The sequence below is a fragment of the Podarcis erhardii genome (assembly GCF_964252035.2).
Source record: "Podarcis erhardii genome assembly, chromosome: 12".
In the NCBI taxonomy this organism is placed as follows: domain Eukaryota; kingdom Metazoa; phylum Chordata; class Lepidosauria; order Squamata; family Lacertidae; genus Podarcis; species Podarcis erhardii.
In genome coordinates, this window is record NC_138513.1 from 50,050,473 (window position 1) to 50,070,377 (window position 19,905).

Below are 19,905 nucleotides of genomic sequence, written 5' to 3' on the forward strand. Positions count from 1 at the left end.
TAACTCAGCCTGCCTGCCAGTGAAGTGTTTCCCAGCAGCTGCAGAGATCCTTTTTTTGTAAAAATAATAAAAATGCTGATGAAGGTAATAAAAAAGCTGATAAAACTAGTAAAAACTAATATAAACTAATAAAAACCGCACAACTAACACGGAGCTCAAATCAATGCTTCTTCTAACGACGCCATCTTGGGAGACTCGTATTAAATTTATCTTAATTAGTGGTTGAGAGATTATCAGAATCCTGAAATTTGGGAAATCGCATTTCAGACTCCATTGCCATTTTCTTTGAAGATTTATTAAGCAGGGAAGCAGGTAAACGGAGAAGAGGAAACAGAGTTCTGTGGCGCAAACCTCAGTTGTCCTGAACGAATTACGAAGAAAAAGATATTCTGGTCACCCCAATGGTCAGTGGGGGGTAGAAACTGTTACGATATGGATGCAATGCAGCTGCAAAGTGCTAGCTTGAAAAGTAAACATGATGGGAATGTTGGGACTGTCCGTGGGAAACAGAGGGACAGTCAACTCACAGTGCGAAGCACCGGAATTAGCTCAGAGTGTAATATGAGCTCTTCCGTTTATTCCTGTCCTGGAAGTACAGGAAGTGTTTTGTCTCTACACAGCTATAGTTTGAAGACAGCAGTCATGTTTTTTGTAACGCTGCAAAGACAGAAATAAAGGCATGTAAATACGTTTCTGTCTAGCTCTTTCCCCTGCCAGGGGGCAGGAAAGAGGGGGGGTGTTCTTCTCACGTTTGAGAAGAATCACCGATCGAGACCTTGCCTGCGCCTGCTGGGGAATGCAGCCAGGGAGGTCAACAGGGAATCATGCCGGGTGCCTTGGAGAGTTGCCAGTTTCTCCTGATATGGGCTTGATTTCCCGACAGAAAGGACCCTGAAGAGGGATTCAAAGGCTGCATTCCAGAGATCCGTTTGAATTCAATCCATGAGTGCATCACATACCACAAATACTCCTAACTGTTCCTCTTTGTTGCACCTTCTTGTCTTTCTGGTTAGGCCGTACCTCGTTCCAGGTGTACAGAAAGATGTCAGCCTGGATATGCCAAGGTGGTTCTAGAAGGAAAGCCCATTTGCTGCTATGCTTGTGCTCGGTGTGCGGAAGGGACCTTCTCCGCCCAGGAAGGTGGGTGACTCCAAGGGGGAAGAAATTTCTGGAGAGAGTAAACACAGGGCAGAAATCCAGTCTCACACACTTTTTGTGAGAATTCTGCAGACATTGTGGAACTATTATCTTTTAATAATTTTGTGTTTTGGAAACTTATATTTATCTCACAACAAGATTAGAGGGAGAGGAGTTAGGTTTTTGAGTCTGTTTGCTTTGTCATGACTACCTATTAACCATATCAATTCTGATATTCCACAATACTGTTTGGTTATGCCAGTTCTATGTATTCAATTTTCTATGCGCCATTTCCCGCATTTATGCACTATCATTCATAAGCTCACTTCACATCATTTCGTTCTCCTAAGCTTTGTATATCAATAAACTGAGAAATTCATTTAAGACATCTTCCGTAGTCTGTTGGTTTAATTTCTGTATCGTGTAAGCTCTGCTCCCTGATCCAAAGAGTAGCAACTGGCCTTAGTCAAGCCTTGACTGGGATTCAATGAATTCAATGACAAGGGTTAGTGGCGGGCGAGGTAAGCGGGAAGAGAGGGGAGAGGGAACTCTCATGGGAGTGGCTCACGGGAGTGGCAGGCCGCCTACACCAATCTGGACAAGTCATTGTGAAAGGGGGTGGGGAGAGTAGATCTGGGGAAGGCAATGGGTCACGAAAGGCAGCAGTGGAAAGCGGGGAGAGGCGGGGCGGGGTTTAGTGGGGAGTGGTCACACCCACTAGGCAGGGCAAGGCAAAATGGGAGGAGCTTCTGGCTTGACTTATTTCATTATTATTACTAATATTAATTAGTAATGAAATATTAATTTGGGGGAATATATTATATTATATTATATTATATTATATTATATTATATTATATTATATTATATTATATTATATTATATTATATTATATTATATTATATTATATTATATTATATTATATTATATTATAATAATTACCGGGGGGGTTTTAAAATAATTTTTATGAACATGCCAATCACATCACATTATCCAAATCACATTAGTTCCAAATTATACAGCCAAATTTTAAATTTTGTTGGGGGTACCCATACATCAAGTTCCGAACGAGTCCAAACATCACTTATATTGCTGCTTTAATTAAACAGTTCTATCCAGTTCAATCCAGATAGTCCTTTATTACTTTCTTCATCTTCTTGTTGTTACTTATCCATCCGTCACTCCGGTCACAGAGATCTATTAATCAGCAGTCTTATCTCCCGAACTTTGCTCGATGTATGTGCTTTAACTTCATTCCAATCATATGTTTCCAATTATAATTCCGAGCTAAAGCAAACCAGCACGCGCTGATTGGAACCGGCGTCAGGAAGAGCCAACCTCATAGAGGGCTCGTGCCCCTTCTCTCGAATCCAGGGGTGCATTGTGGACACCGCTGGCAAGGCAGCCCCCCCTCCTCACGCACCAGGCTTCGGAATGCAGGCAGCTCTGCGCAACCTTCGCGCCGGGCTCCCGAGGGTTGCGCAGAGCTTCCTGAAGCCTGGAGAGCGAGAGGGGTCGGTGCGCACCAACCCCTCTCGCTCTCCAGCCTTCAGCGAAAGCCTGCATTCGCCCCATAGGACGCACACACATTTCCCCTTCATTTTTGGAGGGGAAATAGTGCGTCCTATATGGCGATAAATACTGTATTTTATATTATTATATTATATTGGGACGCGGGTGGCGCTGTGGGTTAAACCACAGAACCTAGGTCTTGCCGATCAGAAGGTTGACGGTTTGAATCCCCGCGACGGGGTGAGCTCCCATTGTTCGGTGCCAGCTTCTGCCAACCTAGCAGTTCGAAAGCAAGTCAAAGTGCAAGTAGATAAATAGGTACCGCTCCAGTGGGAAGGTAAACGGCGTTTCCGTGTGCTGCTCTGGTTCACCAGAAGCGGTTTTGTCATGCTGGCCACATGACCCGGAAGCTGTACGCCGGCTCCCTCGGCCAATAAAGCATGATGAGCATCGCAACCCCAGAGTCGGCCATGACTGGACCTAATGGTCAGGGGTCCCTTTACCTTATATTATATTATATTATATTATATTATATTATATTATATTATATTATATTATATTATATTACCATATTTTTCGCTCCATAAGACACATCAGACCATAAGACACACCTAGTTTTTGGAGGAGGAAAACAAGAAAAAAAATATTCTGAATCTCAGAAGCCAGCGAAAGCAGTGATCCCTCTTGCTGTTCTGGCTTCTGGGATAGCTGCGCAGCCTACATTCGCTCCATAAGACGCACAGACATTTCCCCATACTTTTTAGGAGGCAAAAAGTGAGTCTTATAGAGCAAAAAATACGGTATATTATATTACATATTACTGTATTTTCCCGTGTAGAACATGCCCCTGTGTATAAGACACCCCCTATTTTGGGGGACTCAAAATTAAGAAAATGGTGGGATCCCATTTTCCGCGTCTTATACACGGAAAAGTACGATTATAGTATAGTATAGTATAGTATAGTATAGTATAGTATAGTATAGTATTACACAGGGTAATTCATAATGAAGTATACAGTTTCAAAACTCTATAAAAAAAGAATATATCTCATGTTACCTGTGACAGAATTGTAGGAGAATGTTGAAGTATTTTAGAAACAGTCACAGATGTTCTATGTGTGCACCCTCGTCACACAACACACATCACAATCGAAAATGCAGTTGCACAACAAACTCCGTTTTGCTCAGTTCAAGAACACAAGACGCCTTCTCCGCTGCAGACGCAGCCATTTCGCCTGACTAGTCACGTGACACGCGCACTATCACCTCCATCACTTCCCTCAGTAGTGAAACACAAACTTTATGAGTACATCTGCCTCATGGGTCGCTGCTGTGGTCCGTGTCAGCGCCTGTCTTACAGGATCTGGAAACTGTATATTTCACTATGAATTACCCGTATTATATTATTTTGGTGTCCAATCACTGCATGACTATAGGATACTTCATTTCAATCAATTAAATCTTTATTATGGTAGTAGACCAGCATTCAGTAGACCAGCAATCTGTAAAACATTTTGGAAAGCTAAAAAGCATTAATACACAAAGTATATATAAAAGTCTAAAAGAAGCTAAAAGAAGGGTTTCGTTGCATTAAATGGATATGGAAGAGCATAAAAGGTTAGTATATATGGCTATCAATTGACTATCAATTTACAGGGCACTCTGATATGAATGTTCATTAAATCTAGTGTAACAACAACAACCATTTATTTATACCCCACCCATCTGGCTTGGTTTCCCCAGCCACTCTGGGTGGCTCCCAATAGAATATTCAAAACACGATAAATACATCAAACATTAAAAACATCCATAAACAGGGCTACCTTCAGATGTCTTCTAAAAGTCAGGTAGTTGTTTCCTTCCTTGACATCTGCTGGGAGGGCGTTCCACAGGGAGGGCGCCACCACCAAGAAGGCCCTCTGCCTGGTTCCCGGTTTGTGGCACAGGTCATCATCCGATGAATTTGGAGCTTCATTTATTTCTGTGTTTATATTTAAAGAAAATATGCATTTTAACAGTATTGCTCCTTGATTGTAATATCAAGAATGCACTTAAAATTACTACGCACAACCGTGAATAAGTGATTGCAATGCACACACAGTTAAGCAACATACATATTTGTTAACAAAGTCTAATATTACTATCTTGTTGTGATTATTATTACTTTTATTGCTACTAATCCCAGTGGCTTACAAGACTGAGCTCTGTTCTGCCTTGGTCAGTCCCCACCTGGAATACTGTGTCCAATTCCGGGCACCACTATTTAAGAAGGATGTTGACCAATGGGAAGAAACCCCTCACCCCCCAGAGAGATGCCGGCTCAAAGAGCCCCCTGAGCTTAGACTACGAAGCCTCTGAGGGCGTGCAGAGTGCAAATCCCCCCAGGGGCCCCTCTCTCTCCCGGGCTCACCTGGGGGCCCCGTCCCTGCCAGCCTCTCCGGCCTCTGAGGGCGTGCAGAGTGCAGGATCCACCCCCCAGGGGCCCCTCTCTCTCTCTCCCGGGCTCACCTGGGGGCCCCGTCCCTGCCAGCCTCTCCGGCCTCTGAGGGCGTGCAGAGTGCAAATCCCCCAGGGGCCCCTCTCTCTCCTGGGCTCACCTGAAACCTAGGTTTGGTTTCATTTCCCTCAGGTCCTTCTTCCCAGCATGCTTTGCTCCCCCTTCTTCTCACAAACAAGGATCCAGCTTCCTATAATTGAGATTTACCCATTTTCCAATGTTTAACTGAATAAATACATCTGAAAGTGTCTTTCGTTAGGTTTCACTTAATAGCTTTATTGATAAATTATCCTTTATTAGGTTTCATTTCCCTCACGTCCTTCTTCCCAGCATGCTTTGCTCCCCCTTCTTCTCACAAACAAGGATCCAGCTTCCTATAATTGAGATTTACCCATTTTCCAATGTTTAACTGAATAAATACATCTGAAAGTGTCTTTCGTTAGGTTTCACTTAATAGCTTTATTGATAAATTATCCTTTATTAGGTTTCATTTCCCTCACGTCCTTCTTCCCAGCATGCTTTGCTACCCCTTCTTCTCAGAAACAAGGATCCAGCTTCCTATAATTGAGATTTACGCATTTTCCAACGTATAACTGAATAAATACATCTGAAAGTGTCTTTCGTTAGGTTTCACTTAATAGCTTTATTGATAAATTATCCTTTATTAGGTTTCATTTCCCTCACGTCCTTCTTCCCAGCATGCTTTGCTGCCCCTTCTTCTCACAAACATGGATCCAGCTTCCTATACTTGAAATTTACCCATTTTCCAACGTATAACTGAATAAATAAATCTTTTGTTAGGTTTCACTTATTAGCTTTATTGGTAAATTATCCTTTGTTAGGTTTGGTTTCATTTCCCTCAGGTCCTTCTTCCCAGCATGCTTTGCTGCCCCTTCTTCTCCAAACAAGGATCCTGTTTCCTATCATTTTATTTTTCTCTAAACGTATTTGGATTCTTCCATTTAAACTTGATGGAGGGGCAGAGCGATGGAAAAAGAGAGAAGGCTTTTCCTCACAGCCTTTCCCTCGCCCTTCCCAGGCTGCCCTGCGCAACCTTCCTCCTGGCGTGCTAATAAACTAAGAATAACCAATTATTATACTACTAAACCCACATAACCCAGGAAGCCTCCAAGAGACCTCGTCCTTTTCCTCATTCCCTTGGAGGCACCTAGAAGGGCTTCCCCCTTTTCCCGACGTCCCGCGGCTCCGGCGCCCTGGACAACAGAGGCCAAAATGGCCTTGGCCACCCGCCAGTTGTTTTACCTGCAATTTAGAGCTCCAAAAATGCTTTAAATGCATGTTGTGGCTGTGATTTGGATAGTGCTTTTAATATTCTGTTGGGAGCCGCCCAGAGTGGCCAGGGAACGCAATACTACTACTACTATTATTATTATTATTATTATTATTATTATTATTATTATTATTATCTCATCGCCTTGATTGCAATGAAACCTAAAGCAGACCCATTGAAATGCAATTATTAACTTGGTTTCGGGTTTACACCAACCATTCTTCTTTTCGCAGTTGAGATGTTATTTCTGACCATTCACTTTGTTCTGATTGGTACCTGATTGATAAACTCATTCTTTAACGTCATCTGAATCTCTTGCTATTGGTTTATAGATACAAATTCTGTTCTTAACCTGAAATTGTTCTTAACCTGAGGTACCATTTTAGCTAATGGGGCCTCCTGCTGCCGCCTCGCCGCTGCCACGTGATTTCTGTTCTCATCCTGAAGCAAAGTTCTTAACCCGAGGTACTATTTCTGGGTTAGGGGAGTCTGTAACCTGAAGCGTCTGTAACCCGAGGTACCACTGTGTGTATATAAAGTCAGAACATTATTGTAAAGTTACAAGAAAGGAGATTCCAAACCAACATCAGGAAAAACTTTCCGATAACAATGACTCGCGAATACAGCATAGAAGATGCAGAGAGAAGCCCCGAACAATGGGGGCTCCTCCTTTTAACAAGTTTCTCCAGGTTACCCCCAACACCTTGTGGGAAGCATCACACACATGTCGTGAACATGTCATAGAACAGGTGTGGTACTGGGGTGAAAACTGATGCCGTGTCCATCCCAAATGTAAGGCCAAGGGAAATACCTGCCATCTCTGACCCTCCAGACCTCTGTCTTTCCAATACACTCAGACCGGGAGGACATTGTTTCCTGGATGGGTTGGTGTCCGACCCTCCCAAGTCAGGATGGAGGGCTTGACCCTTATGCCATAGGGCAGGTGGGGACGTGAGCAGAAGCTTCAGAGATGAGGGCAATGCCAGGCTCAGCCCCAAGCCCCTCCTCGGATGGCCACCTTCCCCCTGAAGAAGCAGCCTTGGCAGGATGCCAACCCGTCCCGGGAATGATTTCTTCTGATTGATTTCTCCAGATTCCTCCTCAATGGAGGGTCGCTCCAATGCAGCCCGTTGGTGTCCATGGCTTCTTCGCCCTTCCCTGCTTGGGCAGCTGCAGTACCAGCGCAGTCGTCGCTAGAGGGCGATGTTTCGCAACCTCTCCTGATCCCGCGCTTCGGATTGGCAAAGGAAAGAGGGCTCTGTCAGGAAGGGCGCTTGGGGATTGGTCAAGCACTTGATGAATGGGGGAAAGGAGGAAACGAAGGGGATCGCTGTACGCTACGCTGCACGGGGTTGAGCTACAGACGTGCAGGTCTGCAACACGTGCAAAGAGTCGGCGAAAGAATCCGAGACCAGGGAGAAGAGTCGGGGGAAGAAGATTGGAAGAAATTTAAAGACTACTTACATAAATACTGCAAAATTAATGAATGTTAGAATGATGTCGGAATGAAGTTAAGTGCTTTTAGCAGTAATGTTATAAAGGAATATGTAAAAATGGATTGTTACTAGGTGAGAATACAAAGCTATAATACATTAAGGTAAAGGATGAAGATAAAAATAAGGAGGGAAAGGATTTGCTGGATTAACTAACTGAATTGGAATACAAAAAAGGGAGGTGTGAGGAGGTCAAGGAAACAAGCAAATGAAAGACAAGACATGAAAAGATTGATCTGTTTTTAATTTGTATTTTTTCTCTTTTTTCTCTTTTTTCCTTATTTTGTAACCTTTTTGAAACTTCAATAAATATCTTTAAAAAACAACAACAAAGAGTCGGCGAACAAAACACAGGATCAAAATTCAGGGCGCCACCGGCGAAGTCAGTCCTCTGTTCTTTTCTCCGGTTACAACCTCCCAGATTTCAGAATGGGGGGAGAGTCACATTTATAAGCCCCCCCCCCATGGATCAGCAAGGGCATCAGCCCCAATTTCAACCCAGAGGGGAGGGGAGGCCAGGAAGCAAGCCGCCCCCTCCCCTCAGCTGGAAGGGGCCGTTAAAATGGGGAGGGGTCAGAGCCACAGACTTTAAGTCCCCTAAGCTATTGGTCTGAAGCTCAACATCCAAAAAACGAAGATCCTGGCCACTGGTCCCCTCACCTCCTGGCAAATAGAAGGGGAAGAAATGGAGGCAGGGAGAGATTTCACTTGCTTGGGCTCCATGATCACTGCAGATGGTGACAGCAGCCACGAAATTAAGAGACGCCTGCTTCTTGGGAGAAAAGCAATGACAAACCTGGACAGCATCTTAAAAAGCAGAGACATCACCTTGCCGACAAAGGTCCGTATAGTTCAAGCTCTGGTTTTCCCAGTTGAGATGGATGGAAGTGAGAGCTGGACCATCAAGAAGAATGGATGCTTTTGAATTCTGGTGCTGGAGGGGTTCTGTTTGTCTTTAAAAGGGGGGTCCAACTCTGTTACTCCCCCCCCATTTCCTCCATGCGCCTCCCGCTGCCGACCACGCTGAGGACTCAGCCCCCCCCCCTTCAGCTGCCTCCTTCCTCCAGCTGCTTCTGGCGCCCTCGCTCCGCCTCCCTCTGCCAGGCCACGCCCCTTACAGGCCCCCCGTTTTGGCCAATCAGCGCGGGGCAAGGGCGAAGGGCGGGGCGGGCGAGGCAAGCGGGAAGGGAGGGGAGGGGAGGCTTCTGTGCTCGCGAGAGTGGCAGGCCGCCTACGCCAATCCGGGCGAGCCATTGTGAAAGGAGGCGGGGAGAGTGGAGCTGGGGAAGGCAAGAGGTGGGCGGGGCTTAGTGGGGAGTGGTCACGCCCAGTGGGAGGGTCCAGGCAAAGCTGGGAGGAGCCTCTGGCCGGACTTATTTCATTATTATTACTAATATTAATGAGTAATGAAGTATGAATTTGGGGGGAGAGGAATACATTACATTAGTGTGCGATCACTGCATTACTAGGATATTTCATTTCAATCAATCAGATCTTTATTACCTTAGTAGACCAGCATCAGTAGGGTGAGGTACAATCATTTACAGTCTGTAAAACGTTTTGGACAGCTAAAAAGTATTAATCACAAAGTATATATAAAAGTCTAAAAGAAGCTAACAGAATCTAAAAGAAGGGTTTAGGAGCATTAAATGGATGTGGAAGAACATAAAATGTTAGTATATAAAGACTATGGCTATCAATTTACAATGTACTCTGATATGAGTGTTCATTAAATCTAGAATAATAATAATAATAATAATAATAATAATAATAATAATAATAGGTGTTGCAATGGAGGAGTGCAGGGAAAAGAAAACTCTTGGCACTCATTCTTTCTTGCTACAGAATTAAAAGATTTCTCTCCTTTTCTCCTTCTTTTTCTCTTGGGTGGTGTGTTCAGCGGTCACCCTCAGGGGAAACAGGGTCCCCCCCCCTTGGAGGAAATGGACTGATCGGAACCTGGCTGTGACATCGGCTCAGAATCCCAACCTCACTTGGCAGTTGAGACCAACCCCTGCCTTGATCAGCAGCCTTTGGGTGCCTTATCTGCAACTGCAAAGTGAGACGATTGACGCCTGGGAAAATGGTGAGGGGACCAGCAGGAAACTGCTAAGGGAGTTTGGAGTCCTTTTAGTCTGTTGCAGCTGCAGAGAAAGGAGGGTGGGGGATTGGGGGCCGCCCCAGGTGTCATCACTGAGGGGGGTGGCAAAAGGACAAAAAGCCGAGTTTAAAATAAAAATAAAAATTGGGCTCACCAAACCTTTTAGTTGAGTCAAAAAACGCGGCTGGCACTGGGTGCCACACCGTGGGGGCTGGCACTTACCGGGGGGGGGGCTGTAGAGTGCCTGATCCTAGCGTCTCTCCTGGGAGTGACATGGTGGCGTGGGCCCCTGCAGGCTGGGCGCTGCCTGAAACGGCAGTGTGGGGCTTGCGTCTGCCCTCTGCCTCTCCCTCAGCCGCCCTACAGCTGAGGGGGAGGCAGCAGATAGGCTCCAGGTAGCGCCCCCCACCTGCAGGACCCCCGCGTTGAACTGGGCACCCGAGCGGCTGGCTATGCCGCTGTTCTGTTGTTTCAATTATGGGTGCCTTGAGAGTTAATGTGCTGTGCTTGCTGCCCCACTCGTCCTGATGGACCAGCCCCCCATGGTGCCAGGGCTGTAGGTCTTCCCTGGCTAGCTACTCAATGTGGGCAGGAGAGTTTGCCTTCTGGGTTCCTGTCTCATTTTGGGCTGCTCTCGGACTTCCGGGTTGGCGCCTCCGGCAATGGCTGAATTCCTCTGATCGGGAGGCATTTGCCTCGTGGAAATCTGGGTCTGGCCGCCATGGCAAGGCGGAGACCCACTAAAAATCACAGGCGGGTGAAGCCTGTGAACCTGGGATTCGGCTGGCACCTTTTGCGCCTCCCCCACTCGTGGGGAAACCCGGTTTCGGGGTTCCGGAGCAACGTGGGGTGAGTGTCACGGTGCTTCGAATTGACTGCTTCTTCCACGGAGCGAAGCCGCATAGCTGTTGCCAGAGAGCGCTGACTTTTTCCTGTGGACAATTTGATCTTAAAGCAACTACCTGTGAGTAGAGCGGAGAATTGGATTTTTAAACGTCTTAATTTGACACCGAAACGGGGAGGTTCAAAACAGGAAGTCCGCCTTCCCCTTTTGTAAATAGATCACAGCAAAGAGACTGTAAGCTAAAGTCTTGGAAAGCCTATTGTACAGGACTAAATTTCCATCGGTAGAAAACATCAAACCCCCCTTGGAAGCAGGAGAAGAGGGGGGAAGTTTTGGATTGTGTGTGCCTGCAGGAGAGAGTGAAGAAAGTCAAAATACCACCGCTCCGAACCTGGAAACGGGCTGCTAGTAAGACTGACGTTTTTGGATTGGTCGTTGACAGTGAATAGAACATTCGCTGACAGCTAGCTAAATAAGAGAGATACATTGTTTCTATTCTCTCCGTCTGCTCTTAAAAAGGAGTAAAAGTAACTGAAAATTGAAACTAACTTTATTGTTTGAACTGTGCTTAAAAGGATTGATACAAATAGAAACTGTTTCCCTCTAGAGGAAGCCTTTGAAACTATGACAAGAGCTGAGCTGGGGGAATTTCCAGCTGCAAGATAAGGCTGTGAGACTTTGGGAATGACCTTGAATCGGTTAAGAATGTCGACAGAAGAGGCCTTAGTGGCTGTATTATGTAAGATAAATGATTCATTGGAACAGCTTCACAAGAAGGTGGATTTTTTGGGACAAAAGGTGAATACCAATACAGAAACTATCCAGAAATTGACACAGGAATCCACTTTGACTTGGCAAACTGCGGAGAAGGCTAGGGAGAAAGCTGTTGCCGTTGAACCTAAAGTAACACAATTGGAGAGAGAAAGAGTCCCAGCCTCATACATGCAATTTGATGATCATAAGTTGATGCCTGTTATGATTGAATCTAAAGGAAAACAGACTTTGAGGATCAGAGCCCTGCCTGAACTGGAGAGGGAAGTTTTGATGGACTTTCTTACACAGGAATCTGCTGATTTTTGGGACCTGGAATTGGGCCAAGAAGAGACTAAAATTGTGAGGGTTTTCAGACTTTACCAGAAGAACTTAGAAGAACAACAGTCAAGAGTGGAAATTTTGAAAGACGTCCTGAAATACCTTTTGGATCTTAGGTTTAACTATGGAGATTTGGTTACCCTGTCGAGATGGAATAAAATTATCTTTAGGTGGGAGTTTCCCCAAGACCTACTCTTCAGCCTCAAAGGAAGGAAAACAAAAATAAGATCAGTAGAAGACAAAGTAAAGTTCTTGTATAAGTACGAAGAAGACCCGCAGAAGGGACTTGTTAAGAACATCGGACAGAAGATCACCAGGTTGGTGGACTATATGGAATTGGCGGAATGGACTGGCAGAATCCGAGACCAGGGAGAAGAGACGGTGGAAGAAGATTGGAAAAAGTTTAAAGACTATTTCTAGAAATAATGTAAAATTAATGAGTGTTTGAAAAATGTTGGAATGAAGTTATACGGCTTTAGTAGAAATGTTATAAGGAATTAAGTATAGATAGATTATTAGAGTATTAAAGGGAAAATAAGGTTAAAATATGTTAAGACAATTATATGACAGAAATAGAGGAAGATGGAAAGGATTTGCTGAAATAATTAACAGAAGTGGAATACAAAAAGGGAGGTGTGAGGAGGTCGATGAAACAAGGGAATGAAAGTGAAGATACTGGTATGGTAAGAAGTGTGTTTTAAAATGTTTTTGTTTGGTTATGTTTAGTTTATTGTGTTAGTGTTGTGTTGTGTATTGTTTATATATTGTATTGTATTGTTTTTTTTCTTCTTCTCTTCTTCTTCTTTGTAATGTTTAAAAGCAATAAACATTTTGGGCTGCTCTCTTTCTCCTTTCTGCCTGCCACCACCACTGGGTCTCTGCCAGCAGTCAGCCATCGAGGAGGACATTTTCCATGAAAAGGAGGATGAAGGAAAAGGCGAGGAGGAGTCCGCAAGACGGCTGGATCTCCTCAGTCCTGACTGGGTAGGTGGCCGTGGCCTAAGCGGTGAGAGGCAGAAGGGGAGGGGGGCATATCAACCGCAGGATGAAACTGTTGTTTCAGTTAGGGGTGCCTTGAGTTTTAATGTTTGGTTTGGTTTTTTAATTGCTCGTTTTTTGCATCTTTCCTTGCAGGTTCCAAGTATGTCACCCTTTTCCAGTGTTTCCTCCCTGTCCTCCCTGGATTCCCTTTGGGACTCCCTCAATGAGGTACGTAGTAGACAGAGCAGGAGGGAAGCCCTGCTGAGCTGGGCAACCCTGAGGCCGGGGAGGAGGAGGAGGAGGAAGCCGGCCGGCCGGCTGGCCAGGCCACCTTCTGGACTGCTCAGGAGCAAGGGGGCAGGCAGGCAGGGGGCTGCTAAGGGTATGCTTGCTGCCCCACTTGTCCTGATGGACCAGCCCCCCCATGGCACCAGGGCTGTAGGGCTTCCCTGGCTAGCGACTTAGTGTGGGTTCCTGTCTCATTTTGGGCTGCTCTCTTTCTCCTTTCTCCCTGCCACCACCGCTGGGTCTCTGCCAGCAGTCAGCCATCGAGGAGGACATTTCCCATGAAAAGGAGGATGAAGGAAAAGGCGAGGAGGAGACCGCAAGACGGCTGGATCTCCTCAGTCCTGACTGGGTAGGTAGCCGTGGCCTAAGCGGTGATAGGCAGAAGGGGAGGGGGGCATATCAACTGCAGGATGAAACTGTTGTTTCAGTTAGGGGTGCCTTGAGTTTTAATGTTTGGCTTGGTTTTTTAATTGCTCGTTTTTTGCATCTTTCCTTGCAGGTTCCAAGTATGTCACCCTTTTCCAGTGTTTCCTCCCTGTCCTCCCTGGAATCCCTTTGGGACTCCCTCAATGAGGTACGTAGCAGACAGAGCAGGAGGGAAGCCCTGCTGAGCTGGGCAACCCTGAGGCTGGGGAGGAGGAGGAGGAGGAAGCTGGCCGGCCGGCCGGTCAGGCCACCTTCTGGACTGCTCAGGAGCAAGGGGGCAGGCAGGCAGGCAGGGGGCTGCTAAGGGTATGCTTGCTGCCCCACTTGTCCTGATGGACCAGCCCCCCATGGTGCCAGGGCTGTAGGGCTTCCCTGGCTAGCGACTCAATGTGGGTTCCTCTCTCATTTTGGGCTGCTCTCTTTCTCCCCTCTCCCCACCACCACCTCTGGGGTCCTGTCTCTACCAGCAGTCAGCCTCTGAAGTGGCTATCAAGGAGGAAGAGCCACAAGAAGAATCAGGGAGCCCCCCAGAGGAGGACGGGGAGGACAAAGAGGACAGGGAGGACCTTGATTTGGCGTGCCCCCCACCTGGAGAACACCTGGAGGCAAGCGTAATTGAGGTCAGACGAAACATTCATTCATGACATATGAAAAGCTTCCCTGAACAGGGCTGTCTTCAGATGTCTTCTAAAAGTCAGATAGTTGTTTATTTCTTTGACATCTGGCGGGAGGGCATTCCACTGGGCGGGTGCCACTACCGAGAAGGCCCTCTGCCTGGTTCCCTGTAACTTGGCTTATCGCAGTGGGGAACCGCCAGAAGGCCCTCAGCACTGGATCTCAGTGTCCGGGCAGAACGATGGGGGTGGAGATAATTCTCCTGGGTTGCTTTTCGGTTGGTATTTGTTTTGTAAGATAACTCTTTTGAATGCGTTTCCGGGTGGCTCCTGCCAAATGAAGTTATTAATTGCAAAGTGGGTTTGGCGATAATAAAACCATGTTGGCACTTTGCAAAGCCGGTTCTCTCTGGGGTTTTCCTGCCTCCTATACCTTCCCCCCATCCGCTTGTTCTTGGTTTTGTGTCTCGTTCAGATCTCTCCAAGGCCGGCCACATGAGAACTTGGGAGAGGAGTGTTCCCTCCTGACTACAACCCTTTCATATAACGCCTCGCCCCCAAACAGAAAAGGAGGGATTATGACAGCCTGCCACCACACAGGCCCTTCTTCGTGTGGCACCTTCACAAACGGTCTGGAGGGCAGCAACACAAGAAGGGGCCTTTTCTGTGGTGGCTCCCACTTGCGGAATGCTCTCCCCAGGGAGGCTCATCTGGCACCTTCATTATGTATCTTTAGATACCAAGCAAAGACGTTTCTCTAGAACAGAGCTTTCCAAACTGTGTGTCGCAGAACCTTCGTGCTCCTCCCAGGGCTGGAAAAGGGCTAGTTGAACTGAATCCCTATGTTGCGAAATGAGGCATGTCTCCAAAGTGTGTCACCAACATGGAAAGTTCTGCTCTAGAACCAGCCTTTGGCTAATTGAACAATGCATGGCCTTTTCAACATGCTTGTGGATTGGGAGGTTGGCTTATGACTTTGTTTTTGTTTTTAATACATATGTTGTGTTTTTATTTTGTATTTTTATCCTGTAAGCCGCCCTGAGAGCTTCAGGGTTTAATTAATCAACCAATTGATTGATTGATTGATTAAAGATTGTGGCATTTTCCCAGAATCTGGAGGTGAATTGTTTACTTTTCTCACAGGACTGCGAGGAAGAGAGGCCCCCGAAGACCCCCACTTGCCTGGCTTCCATCATCTCCCGGATTCGCAAGATCTTCAGAAGAGCGCCGCCGCCAGCACCACCAGTGCCACCGGGGCAACCCAGTACAAGAGCCAGCAGCGGGGCGCAGGCAGAACGGAGGCCACTCTGCACGCGGCTCAGGCGCTGGATGCGGCAGCATCGCAGCTGTGTCCACCCCGAACCAAGGTGAGGAGGAGTTGGGAGACTTGCACTGATCCGCCCGGGGGGATTTTGTCAGCCCCCCCCCAAGGGATGACACTCGGGGCAATACCCCCCCCGCACCCCACCTTCCCTCGCCAGTGGTGGCTGGGGAAGTAGCACCTGGAGGCGCACGAGTCCCTAAGGGACATTTCCTTTTTCTTGTCCTTGCACAGGTCTTAATCCTTGTGGCCTGAACTGGAGAGGAAAGATCAGAAAGATCAGAACGCGGAGGAAAGCGGGGCGAGAAACCCAAACTCTCGTGGCCCTACGCCCGGGGGGATTTTGTCAGCCCTCCCCCCAAGGGATGACACTCGGGGCAATACCCCCCCCCGCACCCCACCTTCCTCCGCCAGTGGTGGCTGGGGAAGTAACACCTGGAGTTGCGCGAGTCCCTAAGGGACATTTCCTTTTTGTTGTCCTTGCACAGGTCTTAATCTTACGCCGGCGTCCCACACGGCCAGCCCCAGTCCTAGAGCCTGTCACCTTTTGAGATTATGGAGCAGAACAGAGAAGACAGCGGGCAAAGGGTGGACGGCGAAGGAGAAGTGCGAGAGAACGACAGCGTCTGCGAGAAGTGCGAGAGAACGACAGCGCCACGCTGCCCACGCCCAAAGGAGGAGGAAGGAAAGGAGGAAAGCAAGCGAGCAAGAAGGGACAGCTAAAGAAAGAACTGAGAAAAGAGACAGCGAGACCTTCTGGGGGTCAAAGAAACTGCAATGAGAAGGAAACTGAGTTTCCTCCCCCCCCCCCCCAGCTTGCTGATGGTCCTGCAATGTTCTATTTACTTTTTATGTATAATTCTGTATTATATTGTTGAACTGTTTTCTTAGCTGATAAGCCTATAAAGGAGGGATTTAAGGGAGGGGGGAAGGTATTAAGGGAAGACTTTGAAAAGAAAGGCAGAAAATAAAAAGGGGTGGGAAGAAATAAGGGAACGTGTAAAGGGAAGATACAAAGCATTATATAATTTTTGATTATTGTTTAAAATAAAGAAATAAGTTGGGTTTTAAGCGATTCCAGTCTTTTAATAATTTCTTTTTGTTCCACCACTGGTAAATCTGCAAAGGAGGCAATGAGTTCGATCTCTTCTGGTGGTGTCAGGCCACTTTCCGGATGGTCATTGTCCTTTGCTAGGGGAGAGGAGGCTACATAGCTCTTCTCCTGGAGTAGAACAAGCGAAGTGGAGTTAAATGGCTTTTCTGCGTTCTCCCTCCCAGGTCTTTTGAGTACTAGAGGGGGGCGAGTTAAAGGTGGGTTAGTTACTTTAATCTCAACAAGGCTAAGGGCCATATTTAAAAAACTAGACCCACTAGACCATCTGGCCACAGCTGTGCAAGTACAGTGGAGAACCCACAGCTTGCTGCTGATTAACGTATACCTACCCCCACAAAGAGAGAAAAGACTGATAAGAAATACCTGGGCTCAGTTAGAACAGTATCTTGACAAACTATCAAATCAATTCCCTGATGCCTCTGTAGTGGTGGCTGGCGACCTAAATGCCAGAATTGGACAATCTGATGAGGCTTTGTATGCCCATTTCCATGAAACAGCCCCCATTATAGAGGAAGCCCACTCAATACCAGCTAGAATCTCAAAGGATAAAGGCTGTAATTATGCTGGCTTATGCCTATTACACCTGGTCAATAAGTTGGACTTGGTTATACTGAATGGCCGTACTGAGGGGGAGGAGGTCGGAGAATTCACATTTATATCTAACAATGGCGCCTCCACAATTGATTATATAATCGTGTCGTATGATCTTCAAAACAAAGTTCTGGAATGCAAAGTGGAGGAGCGCTTAGATAGTGACCATCTGCCATTAAGTGCACTTGTAGTTGCGGGGAAGGATTTATCCTGCGCTGAGAAAATCGAATATTCGAGCCCTACAGCTTTGGAGCTCAGATATTCTCGTATTAGATGGACAGATGAACTGCATAAGGAAATTTCAAGTAGGCTATGCTCAAAGGAATTCCTCACTAAGAGAGATAACCTTATAACTTCCTCAAGCCATGAATTAAAAATAAATTTATTTCAGGAGTTAATTTCACTCCTTCAAGATTCCCTGAAGGAAAAAAGGAACAGGTCAAATAGGCAATCCTCAGTATATAAAAACTCCAAACCCTGGTTTGATCAAGAATGCCAGGACATGAAGCTAAACTTACTGAAAAAATACAAGAATTATAGATCTGCCAATTTACCCCAACTCCCCACGGTCTGGTTTGGAGATAAACGAAATTATAAAATCCTGATTAAAAACAAAAAACTCCTGGCACAGAAAAGAGAATGGAAATGCCTAATAGATGCATCCAGAGAGAGAGACTCGGCCACCTTCTGGAGAATGGTAGCGAATGGAGTGCGATCTACCTCCTCAGAAGTGGAGTATACTATACCTGCAGGGACTTGGGAGGCATTCTTCCAATCATTATATTCAGCTCTGCCTTTGACACAGCCACTAACACAGTGTGCGGCAGGTGATGAGTGGCCTCCGGTGACGGTTGCGGAGGTCAGGAGGCTTATTCAGGCACTCAAATACAGAAAAGCCCCAGGAGCAGATAATATCTCCCCTGAGCTTCTCAAAGCCAATATTGACTGGTGGGCCCCAGTCCTTGCCACCCTATTCACTAGCATAGACCAAACAGCAATAATACCAGAGGACTGGGGATTGGCAATCATCGTTCCCATTTTCAAGAAAGGCTGTAAACTTGATCCAGCCAATTACAGACCAATCAGTCTCTTAAGCATTATTAGCAAACTTTACGCAACTCACTTACGTGAAAAGTTTGCGGACTGGCTGGAATGGGAGCACATCCTTAAGGAAGCCCAGGCTGGTTTCAGGGCACATAGATCAACTTTAGACCAAGGACTGGTATTGCAACATCTAGTGGAGAAATACACCTCAAAGAAAGGAAGCTCCCTCTATGTAGCCTTTATAGATTTCAAATCAGCTTTCGATTTGATACCCCGGCACAGACTTTGGGAAAAATTAAGTGCCACAAACATCGATAGACGTCTTTTGCTTCTCATCCGTAGACTACATGAAAATACTCGGATCCGTGTTAGATGTGACCGTTATGGGAACCTATCAAAGGAAATCCAAAGTTTCCATGGTGTCAAGCAAGGCTGTGTTCTTGCCCCTATTCTATTTAATTTCTACATAAACTCCTTAGTTAGAAAGATGGAGGATGCAAGTACTCATCCCCCAAACCTAAATAATATACCAATCCCAGTCCTTTTGTACGCAGATGATGCGGCACTTATTTCCTTCTCTTGTGTGGGACTAAGAAAACTTTTACGAGCTCTTACAGAATATTGCGAAGCTGAACACCTAATAATAAATTACACTAAATCAAAAACTATGGTGTTCTCCAAGAGAAAACTCCGACATAAATGGAAAATTAATAACCAACCTATTGAGCAAGTAACATCCTTTAGATATCTTGGAATAATCTTTGATGAGAAGGGATCCTGGTGCCATCAGATTAAGAATTCCATTGCAAATGCGCAAAGATCTTCCAGAGCTATCATAAGTTTCTTTTATAGAAAAGGAGGTCAATATGTTCCTGCTGCCTCCCAGGTCTTTGTCGCAAAAATACTTCCACAACTGATGTATGGCACCCAGATATTTAATTGTCAAAAACTCAAGTCTCTGGAATCTGTACAAACTAAATTTTACCGCTCCCTACTAGGGTTACCTACCTGTGTTTCCAACACAGCCATTAGGCTGGAGGTAGGTCAACTCCCTATCAATGCCAGGATATGGATCCTGAAGATTCACTTCTGGCTAAAACTCATATTTTTCCCAGTGGGAGTGGCTCCTTTGACTCTATTAGACCCGTTCCAGTCTAAATGGAGATTGTTGCTCTATGAAAAATTGAAGGGCCTGGGGCTTTCCCCACAAGAACTTATAGCCTCAGGTTTTGAAAAGGCTAAAAGGATGGTGAGCCAGCGAATAGGAGATGTAGAGCTTCAGGACCATATGAGCAAGATAGATAAATATCCAGCTATCCAAGATTATGGAAAAGGGTTCAATCTAACACCATATTTGCTGGATTTACAAATCGCAAAATACAGGCGGGCGTTTACCCTTACCAGATTTGATGTACTGCCATCTGCCTTACTAATGGGCAGATACGTGGGCAAACCCTATGCTGAACGAGTCTGCCCATGTGGTCTGAAAGAGGTGGAAACGGCTTCACATGTGTTGCTACACTGCAACCTCTATGGGGATATCAGGTCATTGTTTATTAC

The 19,905-nt window shown here is 46.1% G+C and overlaps 1 long non-coding RNA gene across 1 annotated transcript in view; it reads right to left on the reverse strand.

Moving 5' to 3' along the window:
* Window positions 1–3,871: 3,871 nt before the first annotated feature.
* LOC309326192 overlaps window positions 3,872–19,905 on the reverse strand; it is a 65,334-nt gene continuing 49,300 nt past the window's right edge. The window contains exons 2-3 of the long non-coding RNA XR_014150222.1: window positions 4,472–4,629; window positions 3,872–4,011 (exon numbers count right to left, since the gene is read on the reverse strand). This is a non-coding gene — a long non-coding RNA (uncharacterized lncRNA). The remainder of the gene's footprint in view (window positions 4,012–4,471; window positions 4,630–19,905) is intronic.